At 40.6% G+C, this 20,393-nt stretch overlaps 1 long non-coding RNA gene across 1 annotated transcript; it reads left to right on the top strand.

The window, feature by feature from the left end:
* Positions 1-16,211: 16,211 nt before the first annotated feature.
* LOC127151384 (uncharacterized) lies at positions 16,212-20,071 on the top strand. The gene is made up of 2 exons (XR_007824307.1): positions 16,212-16,506; positions 19,760-20,071. It is a non-coding gene; the product is annotated as an uncharacterized LOC127151384 (long non-coding RNA).
* The last annotated feature ends 322 nt before the right edge of the window (positions 20,072-20,393 follow it).

Consider the following 20,393-nt stretch of genomic DNA (forward strand, 5'->3'; position numbering starts at 1 on the left):
GTTAGGACCTTGTCGCTTGGAAAGCATACTGCCTCGCGGTTAGGACTCGTCAAGTAAATCTCCAGGTAAGAGATTCTACTACTAGCTCCATGTATAGAATTATGAGATTTTGTATACTTCAATTGTGCGTATTGGGGGCTAGACCGTACGATGCATGAAAACAATGATAGTATGATGCAAATGACGATATGGTTATATTATAGCATGTTGTGTGATGACGAGAGCTGTTATGTCTGTAAGACGGATGTCGAGATGGAGAGTGTAATGATGATTTATCTGTTATGTTATATGCTGATGCCATGTGTATGTATACTGCGATTAGGGTACCTGTTAGCTTGACCTGTTAGAGTCGTACCTGCATGGGTGTCGTTCGGGATCACCACCTATTGAGGACTGTGTGGTCTGACGGGACACCAGTCTAGCATGGATATAGATATGACTCGAGTGACTCGACGGGGTCCTCGCATCCCGATTGTCCTAGGTGTCCCCCGGGGCACCGAAGACCAGAGTTACGTTCCTACGGGAGCGCATGTTGCACGTGTTCGGGAACGTGCCAGAGATTGGGTACCAGTTACAGGACTCTGACAGGAAGTTAACAGACACCTAGTGGGACTAGTAGTGGGTCCCTTACTGTGTATTTTATACTCACTCTCTTCATTTCATGTTTTCAGGTAGAGGACGAGGCAAGGGCAAAGGCAAGCTGGCGAGCGACCCGAAGTGACCGTGGCGGGCCATAGGGACTACTGCTTCCGCTTATCTTTATTTTAGACTTTCGTACCTGAGTTTGAGTATTCTTCAGTACTTATCATCTTATTATGTAGATAGGGCTCGAGTAGGACTTAAGAACGCATTACATCTTTTTGCATAATTACCTTGTTTGAATTTTCATAAATAAAATTCCTCAAACCTTATGCGTTTTTAATAAATTTTATGACTTAAACCACTTGTTCTATATTTAGTAATGACTTCGATTAAGTATAAGGAGTTGGGTCGTTACAATCTGTATCCATTCAAATCTTCACATATTTCAAAGAAAAACATATCCTTCAAGTAATTATAGGTTTTAGGGTATCCTTCACCCAAAGAGAAAAGGAAATTAATAATAATAATAATAATAATAATACTCACGAAGGATTATGCATGGCTTTTGATTCCTAGTTTTTTTTTTTTTTAAATAACTTTATTCCTTGTTCCAATTATTTTAACTCTGAATTTTTAAATTGTTTTCTTTAAAAAAGCTATCAGATATTCTTTCTAAAATGACATATTAAAATGGATGGAAAAATGACGTGAAAAGCAATAAATTATTAAAGAACTAAAATATTTGTTTTATTGTTTATGACCCAACATATTTCATATAAAAGAGTGAATATTATTAATTATAGTAAAATGAAAAATGTATTACAAAAATCAAACGTTGAAAGGGTTAAGTACTTGATTTCTAACTTAATCATAATATTAGATCTTAAGTACAGAACTGACTTTTCATTTCGTACATCAATTGAATAATGAAAGAAAGGTAATTGTAACTAATAAAAATGGTTGAAATGCCTTGAATTTAATTTGTTATGTGGTGCTACAAACAACAAAGAACATTTGCACCGTTTGTATTAAGAAAACATTCTCTCTAATAATAGATTTTCTCTCAATCTCGTAAATGTAGCTAACACTTCGTTCGTAAACTACGTATATCAAATGTGTCGATTTCTCCATACGTTTTTGGTAATTCTATAGTTCGTCGTCATTTCTTCAACAAAAGTTGTGACATCTCTCTTTATCTTTTCAATGTGGGTGATTCTCAACTTACTTCAAACTATGTAGTCTATTTGAGTTCACGAGTCCTTGTCCGAATATAATATTTTTTTATACTAATTGTGACATCAACTTTCTATTTTTATACTAATTGATTTAATATTAAATTAGTAATTGGAGAGAAATATGATGCGAATATAGTGATTCAAATCGTAAGCCTCATGATCGCTAACACATATCACATGTCAGTTGACCTATATGTTTTATACTAATAAAATTCTTTATGTCGATTGATAACTCAGCTAATTAGGTGAAGAAATATGTTATGATCCTGAAAAATAAATAAATAAACAATTGGAATAGAGATCACTTCTAGGTTTAATAACTTAAGCGTGTTGTAATATTTTGAAGAAAAATAATTATAAATGTAACAAATGATACTATGATCTTATTAATTGATATGGTCTAGGTCTATCATTGATGTAGCACTATATATATGTGTGTGTCTATTTGTTATATTTAGAACTAAAAAATCCGTTGGGAGTGTCAAACATAATTTAAGGTCATGTTGAAGTAAATTTTCAAAATAGCAAATTGGTAAACTACAAATGGATCTTCCACATTTGTAGGGTTTTAACGTGTAAGGTGCATTTAGCCACAAGCGGAAATTAAATTTGTCCAAAAACTTGAGGTGAAGGGAAGCGTGGCAGCGTGTCATCGTAATACGTTCGTTTTCCGATAGTATCGTCATGAATACCGTTTCTTCCTCAATCCGATTTGTAGGGTCGTGGTTTAAACCAAGAGTTTTTTTTTCTATATATATATAGAGGGTTTTTCAATCTTATTTTCTATAGAACCAAGTGCTCAACGATACATAATTTTGAACCACAACAAAATTTAAATTAAGAAAAAATGAAATCAGTTGTAATTTTTTTTATTATTCTTAGCATACTTGGTGCAGAATCCACATCTACATTTAAGGATTCCCTTACGGATACCAACCATGCGGTTGATCTTCATAAATTTTGTAAACTTGGTTGTGTCTTTTCTCTTTGCAGCAATGTTTCCACCCCAGAAAACCTGAGTGAGCTAATTTCTAGTACTCTTGTATTACCTATTTTATTCTTGTACATTTTTGGATGAAGCTAATATATATTTTAATCGTTTAAGTTTTTGGACTTTTGACGTCTCAATCTAAATGCTATTACATATAAGTAACCTCTTGTTTGGTTCTTTTCTTCTTCCGGCTTCTATAATATTGTTCCTTTCACATGGCTCTTTTGATTATACATATCTATGAATGTCACATTCTAGTTGTGATATTCTGGTCCACCTACAGCTAATTCACATCATCTTCTCTTTTGTTCCAAAAAAAAAAAAAAGAGTTTTAGGTTAATGTGTTTTTTGATATTTCTTTTAAATTTTATGCAGTAGTACTGCTGGCAAACATGTTGTAATGAAAATAATTCATAGAGGAAGACAATGTTTTCTATTGAGCATGAAATGTCATTAGAGATGATCCTTGTCATGACTAACATTCAATTAGAGTAGTATTCATATACAAAATTTGTATCTCGAACTCACAATCAACGAGAGATTAGTAGTAGTATTCATACTAAAATTTGGTCCGTTTCTTTAATAACTTTCCCTAGTTTCGATGGACTATTATGTTTTCTTTAATTGTTTCTTTTTCTTTCTAAACCTGACAGATGTGGACAAAGTAGAAAGTTGTGTGAATGGGTGTGATCAAACGTGTAAGAAGAACTGATGCTAAAGAAAAGAAGATGAAGTATACTGAGAGGAGAAGGGAACAGGGATTGGCTTTCCAAGATATACTATATATGAATAAACAAAAATCAAGTGGTGAAAATTAAAACCATTGGTTTAAAAAGATTATTATTTCATATTTAAGCATATGTTTTGTTTTGATATAAATAAAGTTTCAAGTTTTTGCATGTCGTTAATTATGAGCAATGGGTAAAAAAGAGCCCTTTCTCTCTTTTAATGCTATACGAGAATTAAGTGTGTTTTGCCAGAATTTTTGCTTTACTAGAGATTGTGTGTGTGTTTGTGTTTGTGGTTGAATTGGTGAATAAAGGTTAATAATCTCACAAACAAATTTTATTTCGTTGATTTGAAAATATTTCTAAGGCACCAATTATCCATTTGAAGGTTGACGATCAAATCTCGGTCCACCTTATAATTGTTAAACTAAAAATTAATCTTAATTTGAAATAAGTGTTTTGGTTTTAAAAGATAGGATGGGTCAGTTGGATGCATCGAGCATTTTCACTAGGTGGACACCCCATAACACCCTCTCATTACTCCTAGCTCACTAATTTCTCTTAAAAAATAATCCTAAAAAGTTCTCGAAACCTACACAGCTATATAACAATCAAAATGATACCTCTAAAGTTTGTTTTATTTCTATTTTCAATTTAAAAAGTTGAGTTTTACTTCCCCTTCCATTTATTGTTAAAAAAAATGAACTATTTTAATTTCAATTTTTTTAGGAGATATTATAGATGAACCGGGAAAGTGTGAAAATAATTAATTTGAATGATTAGAGAATAAGGGAACGATAGAAATAATTCATTTTAATCAAAAAAAATTCACAGGTTATTTCGATAAGATAACTTTATGTTTCTTCTTTGGTCTCGATGGGTCATGAACGATTTGTCTTTCAAAACAAAAAAAGTTATTTAGCATCTCTTGAATTGTAACGACCCAACTTTTCCGGACTAAGCTGAGGTCACTACTAAAAACCAAACTCGACAATTCAACATAAAATTTAAAACGGACCAGATACGATTCATTAAAACAGTATAATCCTTACAAAAGACAGTTTCGGGCCCTATTTTAAATAATTCAAAAAAGTCACAAAATAAAATGTCAAGTCACCAGTCCAAAAATCACAATCAAAATATTCTGACAAAATACATAGCGGAAGCGAAAGAAAAACAGACGCGTCCATATGGCCTTCACGCACCCTTCCTGCCTCTCGTCGGTCTGCCCCTCGCTGTACCCCTACCTGAAAAGTTAAAGAAAAGAAAGGGTGAGTATAAACATACCCAGTAAGGGACCCACTACTGGGCCCGTTAGGGAACAACAGTTAACTTCCTATTCGGGGGTACCCTACATAACAGTCTAGTGGTTCCGTAGAACGCACATATCAGTGTAGTGCTCCCGAAGGGTGCACATATCAGTCTAGTGCTCCCGAAGGGTGCACATATCAGTCTAGTGCTCCCGAAGGATGCACATATCAGTCTAGTGCTCCCGAAGGATGCACATATCAGTCTAGTGCTCCCGAAGGATGCACATATCAGTCTAGTGCTCCCGAAGGTTGCACGTATCCGTAAGGTACACTACCCCATAGATGAAGCTAACCGTTACCCCTCAGCCCTTACCAAACTGTCTACATCAGTCACATCTCAACGGCATTCATATTACAGTCCCGCCATAGGCTTTGTCAGTCAGATAGTATAGGATTAACATCTACACCCTCAGTTGCTTTACGCATTACCGATTCGCACACCAAAAGGGAAGCCCTAGGTCCAATCGACTAACCAACCAAAACCGGACTCACTGTCCTTCCCCGTCCAAACCTCATGAACCACATCCAGATCAGTGTTTAATACATACTAAACCGTAGCTTTAAGGTCCATCAACATATAATTTCAATCCACAAACAGCAGTCACAGCATATTCTCGTCAGACAGAATATAATATCAGTACTTAACAGTCAACACGCATACAGATATTCAGTACAGTCATTAACGTGTAATCCCCTGTGGACTACTACGGTTTTAGCCTGGACTCGGGGTCCAGTAGTAGGAAAACCCTTACCTGATACTCGGTTATGCCCCCGATCGAAATCCACGCTCGACCGATCAACCCAAGGAAAAGAAGCTATCTCCAACCAAGCCTACCGCGAGACCCGAGAACCCAAGTGTCAAATCTGAACAACCTTCAAGGGAGAAAAGTAGGGCCATAACTTATTCCAATATTCAAGCTCTAATCGGATGTAGCAACATTAGGGAATTCATCGAAAACAATCCTTACCGAAGACTCACCGTGACCCGGAGCGGAGGAAGGAAGGCTTAGGTGGCTTGGTGAAACAAGGAGTTCGGCTCGGCTTGAAGGCGCTCGGCTCGGCTCGGCTCGGCTCCACCTCGGCTCGGCTCGGCTTGGTCTCGGCTCGGCTCGGCTTGTGGCTCGGCTCGGCTTGGCCTCGGCTCGGCTCAACTCGGCTCGCGGCTCGGCTCACTCGGCTCGCGGCTCGGCTCGCGGCTCGGCTCGCGGCTCGGCTCGTGGCTCGGCTCGCGGCTCGGCTCGCGGCTCGCTCGGCTTAGGGCTCGGCTCGGACAAGGATGGCGGCTCGGCTCGAACAAGTATCGCGGCTCGGCTTGGACAGGGATTGCGGCTCGGCTTGGCAGCGATCTCGGCTCGGCTTGGACAGCCGGCTTGGAGCCGATTTAATCTTCACACTCCCGGCGGCGGAACGCGGCGGCGATTTGCGGACGACACACGAGCGGATGGCGGAGAGTAAGCCGGCCGTGGTAGAAACGAAGAGAGAGAGGGCTATCTGCTGCCGGCGGTTGGGGCGAAGCGAAAACGGATGGGCCGCGGCGGACGGACGTCTGCTGTCGTCGGTGGGGGCTGTAAGGAAGATGAAGGAGAAGAGAAGGAGAGATGGGCTGCGCGAACGGCGGCGGTGGTCGGGCGAAGGATGGAGGAAGATGAGGAAATGGATGGCTCGGGTGGCGGCGTCGGGAGAGAAAACGGAGATGGAGGAGGCTGCGCGCGCGAGGAGGAAGAAGGAGAAAAGAAAGAAAAACGGGGGGGGGGGGGGGGGGGGGGGGGGGCTGCGCGGCGCGTTTTAGGGTTCTTTATTTTTTTTTAAAAAAATTTATATATATATATATATATATATATATATATATATATAAACCTTAATAATTATATAAAATTAATAATTTAAATTAAATTTAATAATAATATATATATTAAAATATAAATAATAATAATAATAAAGTAATAATAATAATATATTAATAATATTAATATTAATAATTAATAATTTATTTTATTGTTTTATAAATAACAATATTTCTAAAATATTAATTTATAATAATATTTATAATATTATATTATAACAATTAAAAATAAATATTAATAATAATAATATTTATAATATTAATATTATAACCAATAAAATAAACATTAATAATAATAATATAATTAATATTATATTATTATTATATCGACTTGCATTTTACATAAAACGAGAAAAAAAAAAAAAAAAATTTACCTTAAATTTTCGGGGCGTTACATTCTTCCCTCCTTAGGGAACTTTCGTCCTCGAAAGTTTTATTCCTCGAACAGTTCGGGATAACGGGATCTCATGTCGTCTTCACGCTCCCATGTAGCCTCTTCTACCCGGTGATTCCGCCATAAGACTTTAACTAGGGGAATTTGTTTATTTCTCAACGTCTTCACCTCTCTAGCAAGCACCTCAACAGGTTGTTCAACATAGCTCAAGTTTTCATCAATCTCTAGTGGCTCGTAATCCACTACATGGGATGGATCTGGCACGTACTTCCTCAACATAGAAACGTGAAACACATCATGGACTGTCGAGAGTGATGGAGGCAACGCCAAGCGGTAAGCTACAGGGCCAATCCGCTCCAGAATCTCAAATGGCCCAACAAAACGGGGACTCAACTTTCCCCTCCTTTCAAAACGCAAGACACCTTTCATAGGTGCTACCTTTAAGAACACCTTATCCCCTATCTCAAACTCAAGGTCCTTCCGCCTCACATCTGCATAACTCTTCTGTCTACTCTGAGCGGTATGCATGCGTGATCTAATCTTCTGAATTGCTTCGTTAGTAGACTGAACTAACTCAGGACCCATCAATCTCTGCTCACCCACCTCACCCCAGCAAACCGGGGATCTACAACATCTGCCGTACAGGGCCTTAAACGGTGCCATGCCAATAGTAGCCTGATAACTGTTATTATAAGCAAATTCCATCAAATGCAAGTGGGAGTCCCAGCTACCTGGAAATTCCAATGCACACGCCCGTAACATATCCTCTAAAACCTGGTTCAGACGCTCAGTCTGACCGTCAGTCTGTGGATGGAAAGCCGTACTAAAGTCCAACCTCGTGCCCATAGCAGTCTGCAAACCCTTCCAAAATTTGGAAGTGAAACGGGCATCTCTATCAGAAACAATCGACACTGGCACTCCATGTAATCTCACTATCTCAGACATGTACAACTGTGCCCACTTACTAGCAGTATAGGTGGATTTACCCGGAATGAAGTGCGCTGATTTAGTAAGTCTGTCCACCACAACCCAAATCACTGTAAAACCCCTCAGAGTTCTCGGTAGCCCTGTAATGAAATCCATGGACACGTTCTCCCACTTCCATTCCGGTATGCTCAAAGGTTGTAATAAACCCGCTGGTTTCTGCCTTGGTGCCTTAACCTGCTGACACACCAAGCATCTACTAACAAATTCTGCTACTTCTCTCTTCATGTTACGCCACCAATAAACCCGCTTTAGGTCCTGATACATCTTCGTACTACCTGGGTGCATGGAAAATGGGGAACTGTGCGCCTCAGATAATAATTCTGTCTTAACCGCACTATCTGACGGAACACAGAGGCGTCTCTCAAACAACAGTCCACCATCAGAGGATAACGAGAACTCAGCCGTTTGCCCTGCCTCTGCTAGGCCACGCTTCTCAACCAGATAAGGATCGTTACTCTGAGCATCAATGATCCTCTGCCTCAAAGTCGGCTGTACCGTCAACTGGGCTAATTGCATAGTAACTGCCCCCACTGACACTGCAATCTCAGCCCGCTCGAGATCCCGATGCAATGGGGCCTGCCGGGTAATAAGTGCTGCTGAATGTGACACTTTCCTACTAAGAGCATCGGCTACCACATTTGCCTTGCCTGGATGATACAGTATCTCACAATCGTAATCCTTCACTAACTCAAGCCACCTTCGCTGTCTCATATTCAATTCTTTCTGAGTAAAGAAGTATTTCAAGCTCTTATGATCTGTGAATATCTGTATCTTTTCACCATATAAATAATGCCTCCATATTTTCAAAGCAAAAACCACTGCTGCCAACTCAAGATCATGTGTAGGGTAGTTCTGTTCATGACTCTTCAACTGACGAGACGCATAAGCGACCACCTTACCCTGCTGCATCAAAACACAACCCAGACCCTTCTTGGAAGCATCACTATAAATCACGAAATTGCCAGAACCATCAGGTACCGTAAGAACCGGTGCGGTAACTAACTTCTGTTTAAGGGTCTGGAAACTATCCTCACATGCCTTGCTCCAAACAAAAGGAGCTCCCTTTCTGGTCAACTGAGTAAGAGGAGTAGCTATACGAGAAAAGTTCTCCACAAACCGTCGATAATAGCCTGCTAAACCCAGAAAGCTACGAACCTCACTGACTGTCGAAGGTCGGGTCCAACCGGTGACTGCCTCTATCTTAGCTGGATCTACAGAGACTCCAGCCTTAGAAACCACGTGGCCCAGAAAGGACACCTGCTTCAGCCAAAACTCGCACTTCGAGAACTTTGCGTATAATTTATTACCCCGAAGTGTTTGCAAAACCATACGTAAATGCTCCTCGTGTTCGGCCTCCGTCTTGGAGTATATCAAGATATCGTCGATAAACACAATCAAAAAAGTGTCTAGAAACTCCCTAAACACTCTGTTCATCAAGTCCATAAATACTGCCGGAGCATTCGTCAAACCAAAAGACATCACAATAAACTCGTAGTGTCCATATCTGGAACGAAATGCTGTCTTCGGTACATCCTCATCTTTAATCCTCAACTGATGGTATCCCGACCGAAGATCAATCTTAGAGAACACTGTGGCTCCCTGTAACTGGTCAAATAGATCGTCAATCCTGGGCAAGGGATATCTGTTCTTCACGGTTACCTTGTTCAACTCCCTATAGTCAATGCATAGACGCATCGATCCATCCTTCTTCTTAACAAATAAAACTGGCGCACCCCAAGGTGACACGCTCGGTCGAATGAATCCCTTATCAAGCAATTCCTGCAACTGTACCTTCAGTTCTTTCAATTCTGCGGGGGCCATTCTGTAAGGGGCTCTGGATATAGGAACCGTGCCCGGCTCCAACTCTATGGCAAACTCAACCTCTCTGTGCGGAGGTAACCTTGGAAGTTCCTCAGGAAAAACGTCCGGATAGTCCCTCACTACTGGTTCTGATGACAGGGATACATCCGCCTCTCTAGTATCCACCACACTCGCTAAGATACCCCAAGTACCCTGACTGAGCAGTTTACTGGCCCTGATGGCTGAGATTATCTGAGGCAACGACTTTGATCCTCCTCCCTTAAATTTAAAACTGGCCAACGAGGGAGGGTTAAACGTTACCTCCTTACGTGAACAATCTATGCTGGCGTGGTTAGCGGCCAGCCAATCCATACCCAGGATTACATCAAAGTCCAGCATATCCAGGACTATCAGCGTTACCTCAATCACATGGCCTGCTATCTCAATCTGACATGCCTTCACCTTTTCCTTCGACAACATACATTCCCCGGAAGGAGTAGATACTGACAGAACATGGTGTAAGGGCTCTACCTCTAAGCGGGCATGCGACACAAATGCGGAAGAGATAAAAGAATGTGACGAACCCGAATCAAACAAAACTAAGGCGTAATGCCCCAACACTGGGAGCGTACCTGTCACTACTGTGCCTGCCTTCTCAGCCTCAGTTCTGTTGGTAGCAAAGACTCTACCCTGATGTGGAGCACCTGCTCCCTGATTCTGCGCGATCCCCGTGACTCTCAACGGGCATCTATCAGCTGTATGACCCTCTTGCCTGCACTTAAAGCAGGTCCTGGTCCCGAATAAGCAACGGCCCAGATGGTGCTTCCCACAAGTGGTACACAACGGCTTTCCTCTGGCAGCCTCCCCTGACTCAAAAGGTTTCTGCTGGAAGCTGCGAAACTCACCACCTGGTCTGAAATTCCGCTGTGGTACTGGAACAGGCTGCTGCTCAGCCTTCCTCTTCTGTCCCGACGTCGAACCTCTACCAGTGGTCTTAGACGAGTTGGCCCTCTCCTGTAAACTGAGATCCACTGCCAGGCGCAGTGCATCGGCATGAGTGGCGGGTCTGAAAGCTCGGACCAAACCCTGAATGTCCAGTCTGAGGCCTCTAACAAACTTGTCAGCTCTGGCCGCCTCAGTCGCTATCATCTCGGGAGCGAAGCGGGATAACATGTCAAACTCCGCATCATACTGCTCCACTGTCATGTCACCCTGCTCTAAGTTCAGAAACTCCTGCCGCTTGGCATCTCTCAAACTGGCAGAGAAGAATTTCGCATAGAAACTCTCCTTGAACTGCTGCCACGTGATCTGACTCACATCACCACCTAGCATCCTCTCTGTAGTCTCCCACCAGGCAGTACCTCTGTCAGTGAACATAAAAACAGCACACTGAACCTTCTGATCCTCAGGGCATTTCATGTAACAGAATATGGTCTCCAAGGACGATAGCCACATTTGAGCTCTGGTGGGGTCCTCCAAAGACCCATCAAACGTCGTGGGATTATACTTCCTGAAATCCCTCAGGTGCTTAGCCTCTGCTGACAGCTGATCCGGCACAAACTGGGGTGCAACTGGTACCGGAGCCGGAGCTGGAGCAGGAACTGGTGCTGGAGCTGGCGCTGGAGCTGGCGCCGGAGTTGGCGAGGCAGGCTTCTGCTGCTCCCGCATTTGCATAATCATATCTCTAAACCTCTGCTCCATGGCGGCTAGGTCCGCATGAGTAACTGGCGCAGCCGGGTCAGGGGCTTGGGCTACAGGCTGCACCTCAGGCTGAACGCGTCCTGCTCCCCTTCCTCGGCCTCCTCGGCCACCCCTTCGTGCACCTCTCCTTGGTGGCATTTCCCTAACAACCACCAACGATTTCCTTTAGCCACAAATGGTAATTGAATTTGCAGTTTAACTTAGGTAAGGTAATGCATGTAGAGTTATACATATACTTTCATGAGAGCGTACCTGATGAGCGGCAAGGATCGTTTCAGCCATAAGGACACAAAACACAGACTCACAGTATAAGTCAGTCTACAGAACCTAAAACTTAGGCTCTGATACCAACTGTAACGACCCAACTTTTCCGGACTAAGCTGAGGTCACTACTAAAAACCAAAACTCGACAATTCAACATAAAATTTAAAACGGACCAGATACGATTCATTAAAACAGTATAATCCTTACAAAAGACAGTTTCGGGCCCTATTTTAAATAATTCAAAAAAGTCACAAAATAAAATGTCAAGTCACCAGTCCAAAAATCACAATCAAAATATTCTGACAAAATACATAGCGGAAGCGAAAGAAAAACAGACGCGTCCATATGGCCTTCACGCACCCTTCCTGCCTCTCGTCGGTCTGCCCCTCGCTGTACCCCTACCTGAAAAGTTAAAGAAAAGAAAGGGTGAGTATAAACATACCCAGTAAGGGACCCACTACTGGGCCCGTTAGGGAACAACAGTTAACTTCCTATTCGGGGGTACCCTACATAACAGTCTAGTGGTTCCGTAGAACGCACATATCAGTCTAGTGCTCCCGAAGGATGCACATATCAGTCTAGTGCTCCCGAAGGATGCACATATCAGTCTAGTGCTCCCGAAGGATGCACATATCAGTCTAGTGCTCCCGAAGGATGCACATATCAGTCTAGTGCTCCCGAAGGATGCACATATCAGTCTAGTGCTCCCGAAGGATGCACATATCAGTCTAGTGCTCCCGAAGGATGCACGTATCCGTAAGGTACACTACCCCATAGATGAAGCTAACCGTTACCCCTCAGCTCTTACCAAACTGTCTACATCAGTCACATCTCAACGGCATTCATATTACAGTCCCGCCATAGGCTTTGTCAGTTAGATAGTATAGGATTAACATCTACACCCTCAGTTGCTTTACGCATTACCGATTCGCACACCAAAAGGGAAGCCCTAGGTCCAATCGACTAACCAACCAAAACCGGACTCACTGTCCTTCCCCGTCCAAACCTCATGAACCACATCCAGATCAGTGTTTAATACATACTAAACCGTAGCTTTAAGGTCCATCAACATATAATTTCAATCCACAAACAGCAGTCACAGCATATTCTCGTCAGACAGAATATAATATCAGTACTTAACAGTCAACACGCATACAGATATTCAGTACAGTCATTAACGTGTAATCCCCTGTGGACTACTACGGTTTTAGCCTGGACTCGGGGTCCAGTAGTAGGAAAACCCTTACCTGATACTCGGTTATGCCCCCCGATCGAAATCCACGCTCGACCGATCAACCCAAGGAAAAGAAGCTATCTCCAACCAAGCCTACCGCGAGACCCGAGAACCCAAGTGTCAAATCTGAACAACCTTCAAGGGAGAAAAGTAGGGCCATAACTTATTCCAATATTCAAGCTCTAATCGGATGTAGCAACATTAGGGAATTCATCGAAAACAATCCTTACCGAAGACTCACCGTGACCCGGAGCGGAGGAAGGAAGGCTTAGGTGGCTTGGTGAAACAAGGAGTTCGGCTCGGCTTGAAGGCGCTCGGCTCGGCTCGGCTCGGCTCCACCTCGGCTCGGCTCGGCTTGGTCTCGGCTCGGCTCGGCTTGTGGCTCGGCTCGGCTTGGCCTCGGCTCGGCTCAACTCGGCTCGCGGCTCGGCTCACTCGGCTCGCGGCTCGGCTCACTCGGCTCGCGGCTCGGCTCACTCGGCTCGCGGCTCGGCTCACTCGGCTCGCGGCTCGGCTCGCGGCTCGGCTCGCGGCTCGGCTCGCGGCTCGCTCGGCTTAGGGCTCGGCTCGGACAAGGATGGCGGCTCGGCTCGAACAAGTATCGCGGCTCGGCTTGGACAGGGATTGCGGCTCGGCTTGGCAGCGATCTCGGCTCGGCTTGGACAGCCGGCTTGGAGCCGATTTAATCTTCACACTCCCGGCGGCGGAACGCGGCGGCGATTTGCGGACGACACACGAGCGGATGGCGGAGAGTAAGCCGGCCGTGGTAGAAACGAAGAGAGAGAGGGCTATCTGCTGCCGGCAGTTGGGGCGAAGCGAAAACGGATGGGCCGCGACGGACGGACGTCTGCTGTCGTCGGTGGGGGCTGTAAGTAAGATGAAGGAGAAGAGAAGGAGAGATGGGCTGCGCGAACGGCGGCGGTGGTCGGGCGAAGGATAGAGGAAGATGAGGAAATGGATGGCTCGGGTGGCGGCGTCGGGAGAGAAAACGGAGATGGAGGAGGCTGCGCGCGCGAGGAGGAAGAAGGAGAAAAGAAAGAAAAACGGGAGGAGGCTGCGCGCGCGAGGAGGAAGAAGGAGAAAATATTTTAAATTAAATTTAATAATAATATATATATTAAAATATAAATAATAATAATAATAAAGTAATAATAATAATATATTAATAATATTAATATTAATAATTAATAATTTATTTTATTGTTTTATAAATAACAATATTTCTAAAATATTAATTTATAATAATATTTATAATATTATATTATAACAATTAAAAATAAATATTAATAATAATAATATTTATAATATTAATATTATAACCAATAAAATAAACATTAATAATAATAATATAATTAATATTATATTATTATTATATCGACTTGCATTTTACATAAAACGAGAAAAAAAAAAATTTTTACCTTAAATTTTCGGGGCGTTACATGAATGCAACGTGTTTCAACAAGATTACTTAATAGAATACTGTAGCGTGTGAGTAATTGTATATAAATGAGAAAAAAATGAAGAGGAAAGAATTAAGGGAGCTATAATTTTTATGTTTCTTTATTGATAAGGAAAAACCATATATTTTTAAATCATCTGTATCCATTCAAATCTTCACACATATTTCAAAGAAAAACATATCCTTCAAATAATTATAGGTTTTAGGGTGTCCTTCACCCAAAGAGAAGGAAATTAATAATAATAATAATAATAATAATAATACTCACGCAGGATTATGCATGGCTTTTGATTCCTAGTTTTTTTTTTTTTTAAATAACTTTATTCCTTGTTCCAATTATTTTAACTCTGAATTTTTAAATTGTTTTCTTTAAAAAAGCTACGAGATATTCTTTCTAAAATGAAATATTAAAATGGATGGAAAAATGACGTGAAAAACAATAAATTATTAAAGTACTAAAATATTTGTTTTATTGTTTATGACCCAACATATTTCATATAAAAGAGTGAATATTATTAATTATAGTAAAATGAAAAATGTATTACAAATATCAAACGTTGGAAGGCTTAAGTACTTGATTTCTAACTTAATCATAATATTAGATCATAAGTACAAGAACTGGCTTTTCATTTCGTACATCAATTGAATAATGAAAGAAAGGTAATTGTAACAAATAAAAATGGTTGAAGTGCCTTGAATTTAATTTGTTATGTGGTGCTACAAACAACAAAGAACATTTGCACCGTTTGTATTAAGAAAACATTCTCTCTAATAATAGATTTTCTCTCTATCTCGTAAATGTAGCTAACACTTCGTTCGTAAACTACGTATATCAAATGTGTCGATTTCTCCATACGTTTTTGGTAATTCTATAGTTCGTCGTCATTTCTTCAACAAAAGTTGTGACATCTCTCTTTATCTTTTCAATGTGGGTGATTCTCCACTTACTCCAAACTATGTAGTCTATTTGAGTTCACGAGTCCTTGTCTGATTATAATATCTTTTTATACTAATTGTGACATCAACTTTCTATTTTTATACTAATTGATTTAATATTAAATTAGTAATTGGAGAGAAATATGATGCGGATATAGTGATTCAAATCGTAAGCCTCATGATCGCTAACACATATCACATGTCAGTTGACCTATATGTTTTATACTAATAAAATTCTTTATGTCGATTGATAACTCAGCTAATTAGGTGAAGAAATATGTTATGATCCTGAAAAATAAATAAATAAACAATTGGAATAGAGATCACTTCTAGGTTTAATAACTTAAGCGTGTTGTAATATTTTGAAGAAAAATAATTATAAATGTAACAAATGATACTATGATCTTATTAATTGATATGGTCTAGGTCTATCATTGATGTAGCACTATATATATGTGTGTGTCTATTTGTTATATTTAGAACTAAAAAATCCGTTGGGAGTGTCAAACATAATTTAAGGGCATGTTGAAGTAAATTTTTAAAATAGCAAATTGGTAAACTACAAATGGATCGTCCACATTTGTAGGGTTTTAACGTGTAAGGTGGATTTAGCCACAAGCGGAAATTACATTTGTCCAAAAACTTGAGGTGAAGGGAAGCGTGGCAGCGTGTCATCGTAATACGTTCGTTTTCCGATAGTATCGTCATGAATACCGTTTCTTCCTCAATCCGATTTGTAGGATCGTGGTTTAAACCAAGAGTTTTTTTTTCTATATATATATAGAGGGTTTTTCAATCTTATTTTCTATAGAACCAAGTGCTCAACGATACATAATTTTGAACCACAAGAAAATTGAAATTAAGAAAAAAATGAAATCAGTTGTAATTTTTTTGATTATTCTTAGCATACTTGGTGCAGAATCCACATCTACATTTAAGGATTCCCTTACGGATACCAACCATGCGGTTGATCTTCATAAATTTTGTAAACTTGGTTGTGTCTTTTCTCTTTGCAGCAATGTTTCCACCCCAGAAAACCTGAGTGAGCTAATTTCTAGTACTCTTGTATTACCTATTTTATTCTTGTACATTTTTGGATGAAGCTAATATATATTTTAATCGTTTAAGTTTTTGGACTTTTGACGTCTCAATCTAAATGCTATTACATATAAGTAACCTCTTGTTTGGTTCTTTTCTTCTTCCGGCTTCTATAATATTGTTCCTTTCACATGGCTCTTTTGATTATACATATCTATGAATGTCACATTCTAGTTGTGATATTCTGGTCCACCTACAGCTAATTCACATCATCTTCTCTTTTGTTCTAAAAAAAAAAAAAAAGAGTTTTAGGTTAATGTTTTTTTTTATATTTCTTTTAAATTTTATGCAGTAGTACTGCTGGCAAACATGTTGTAATGAAAATAATTCATAGAGGAAGACAATGTTTGCTATTGAGCATGAAATGTCATTAGAGATGATCCTTGTCATGACTAACATTCAATTAGAGTAGTATTCATGTAACGACCCAACTTTTCCGGACTAAGCTGAGGTCACTACCAAATACCAAAATTCGACCATTCACCGTAAAATTTAAAACGGACCAGATACGATTCATTAAAACATTATAAACCTTACAAAAGACGGTTTCGGGCCCTATTTTTAAATAATTCAAAAAGTCACAAAATAAAATGTCAAGTCACCAGTCCAAAATCACAGTCAAAATATTCTGACAAAATACATAGCGGAAGCGAAAGAAAATCAGACGCGTACATATGGCCTTCACGCATCCTTCCTGCCTCTCGTCGGTCTGCCCCTCGCTGTACCCCTACCTGAAAAGTTAAAGAAGAGAAAGGGTGAGTATAAACATACCCAGTAAGGGACCCACTACTGGGCCCATTAGGGAACAACAGTTAACTTCCTATTCGGGGGTACCCTACATAACAGTCTAGTGGTTCCGTAGAACGCACATATCAGTCTAGTGCTCCCGAAGGATGCACATATCAGTCTAGTGCTCCCGAAGGATGCACATATCAGTCTAGTGCTCCCGAAGGATGCACATATCAGTCTAGTGCTCCCGAAGGTCGCACATATCAGTCTAGTGCTCCCGAAGGATGCACATATCAGTCTAGTGCTCCCGAAGGATTCACATATCAGTCTAGTGCTTCCGAAGGATGCACATATCAGTCTAGTGCTCCCGAAGGACGCACATATCCGTAAGGCACACTACCCCATAGATGAAGCTAACCGTTACCCCTCAGTCCAAATTAAACTGTCTACCTCAGTCACATCTCAACGGCATTCATATTACAGTCCCGCCATAGGCTTTGTCAGTCAGATAGTATAGGATTAAACATCTACGCCCACAGTTGCTTTATGCATTACCGATTCGCACACCAATAGGGAAAACCTAGGTCCAATCGACTAACCAACCAAAACCGGACTCACTGTCTTTCCCCGTCCAAACTCCATGAACCACATCCAGACCAGTGTTTCGTACATACTAAACCGTAACTTTAAGGTCCATCAACATATAATTTCAATCCACAGATAGCAGTCACAGTATATTTTCATCAGACAAAAATATAATATCAGTACTTAACAGTCAACACGCATACAGATATTCAGTACAGTTACTAACGTGTAATCCCCTGTGGATTACTACGGCTTTAGCCTGGACTCGGGGTCCAGTAGTAGGAAAACCCTTACCTGAAACTCGGTTATGCCCCTTCGATCGAAAATCCACGCTCGACAGATCTACCTAACGAAACACGAAAGTTTAGTTGATGACTTTAGTAGCAGTTGTTTTAAAAGGTCATCCGCTGACTTACCCAAGGAAAAGAAGTTAACTCCAACCAGGTCTGCCGCGGAACCCGAGAACTTAAGCGTCAACTCTGCACTACCTTCAAGGGAGAAAAGTAGGGCCATATCTTAATCCAACATTCAAACTCGAATCGGACGAGGTAACATTAGGGAATTCATCAGAACAATCCTTACCGAAAACTCACCGTGAACCGAAATGAAGGAAGGAAGGCTTAGGTGGCTTGGCTCGGCTCGGCTTGGACTCGGCTCGGCTCGGCTCGGCTCGGCTCGGCTCGGCTTGGACTCGGCTCGGCTCGGCTTACTCGGCTCGCGGCTCGGCTCGCGGCTCGCTCAGCTTGGGGCTCGGCTCGCGGCTCGCTCGGCTTGGGGCTCGGCTCGCGGCTCGCTCGGCTCGGCTTACTCAGCTCGGCTCACCCGAATTGTGTGGCTCGGATCGGAAACGGGCTCGGGTCAGTTGAAACCGGGTCGGGTCTGGACGAAAGAAAATGGGCAGCACGGTTTTGAGCACTTTCTCTCCTCCGGCGACGGCGGCGGTGGCGAAACGACGCTGGGAGGCGTTCGACAACGGGGGACGGAGAAGAAGAGAGGGATGGTGGCGGAGACGAAGGCGGAAGAGAAACGGAGTGGTGCGGCGGCGTCGGGCGATTGAAGCCGAGAGGAGATCCGAAACGAAGGGGAGCCGCGGCGGACGACGGTGGCCGAGGCAGACGACGACCACACGGACGGAGGTGGAGGAACCGGCGGCGATGCAGAAACGAGGAAGAAAGCGATGGAGGAAGAAGGGGAAATGGATGGTTCGGGTGGCGGTGGCGCGGCGGAACGGAGAAGAAGAAGAAAAATTTTTTCGGGGGGGGGAAGAGAGGAGAGACGGCGCGCGACTTTAGGGTTTTTTATTTTATTTTTTTAAAATATTATATATATATATATATATATATATATATATATATATAAACCTTAATAATTATATAAAATTAATAATTTAAATTAAATTTAATAATAATATATATATTAAAATATAAATAATAATAATAATAAAGTAATAATAATAATATATTAATAATATATATTAAGTAAATAATAATTTATTTTATTGTTTTAGAAATAACAATATTTCTATAATATTAATTTATAATAATATTTATAATATTAATATTATAACAATTAAAACAAATATTAATAATAATAATATTTATAATATTAATATTATAACCAATAAAATAAACATTAATAATAATAATATAATTAATATTATATTATATCAACTTGCATTGTACATAAAACGAGAAAAAATTTTACCTTAAATTTTCGGGGCGTTACAATTCATATACAAAATTTGTATCTCGAACTCACAATCAACGAGAGATTAGTAGTAGTATTCATACTAAAATTTGGTCCGTTTCTTTAATAACTTTCCCTAGTTTCGATGGACTATTATGTTTTCTTTAATTGTTTCTTTTTCTTTCTAAACCTGACAGATGTGGACAAAGTAGAAAGTTGTGTGAATGGGTGTGATCAAACGTGTAAGAAGAACTGATGCTAAAGAAAAGAAGATGAAGTATACTGAGAGGAGAAGGGAACAGGGATTGGCTTCCCAAGATATACTATATATGAATAAACAAAAAGCAAGTGGTGAAAATTAAAACCATTGGTTTAAAAAGATTATTATTTCATATTTAAGCATATGTTTTGTTTTGATATAAATAAAGTTTCAAGTTTTTGCATGTCGTTAAAAAAGAGCCCTTTCTCTCTTTTAATGCTATACGAGAATTAAGTGTGTTTTGCCAGAATTTTTGCTTTACTATAGATTGTGTGTGTGTTTGTGTTTGTCGTTGAATTGGTGAATAAAGGTTAATAATCTCACAAACAAATTTTATTTCGTTGATTTGAAAATATTTCTAAGGCACCAATTATCTGTTTTGAAAATATTTCTAAGGCACAAACAAATAAAGCGTGTTGTAATATTTTGAAGAAAAATAATTATAAATGTAACAAATGATACTATGATCTTATTAATTGATATGGTCTAGGTCTATCATTGATGTAGCACTATATATATGTGTGTGTCTATTTGTTATATTTAGAACTAAAAAATCCGTTGGGAGTGTCAAA

The sequence above is a fragment of the Cucumis melo genome, chromosome 1 (assembly GCF_025177605.1).
Source record: "Cucumis melo cultivar AY chromosome 1, USDA_Cmelo_AY_1.0, whole genome shotgun sequence".
Lineage (NCBI taxonomy): Eukaryota > Viridiplantae > Streptophyta > Magnoliopsida > Cucurbitales > Cucurbitaceae > Cucumis > Cucumis melo.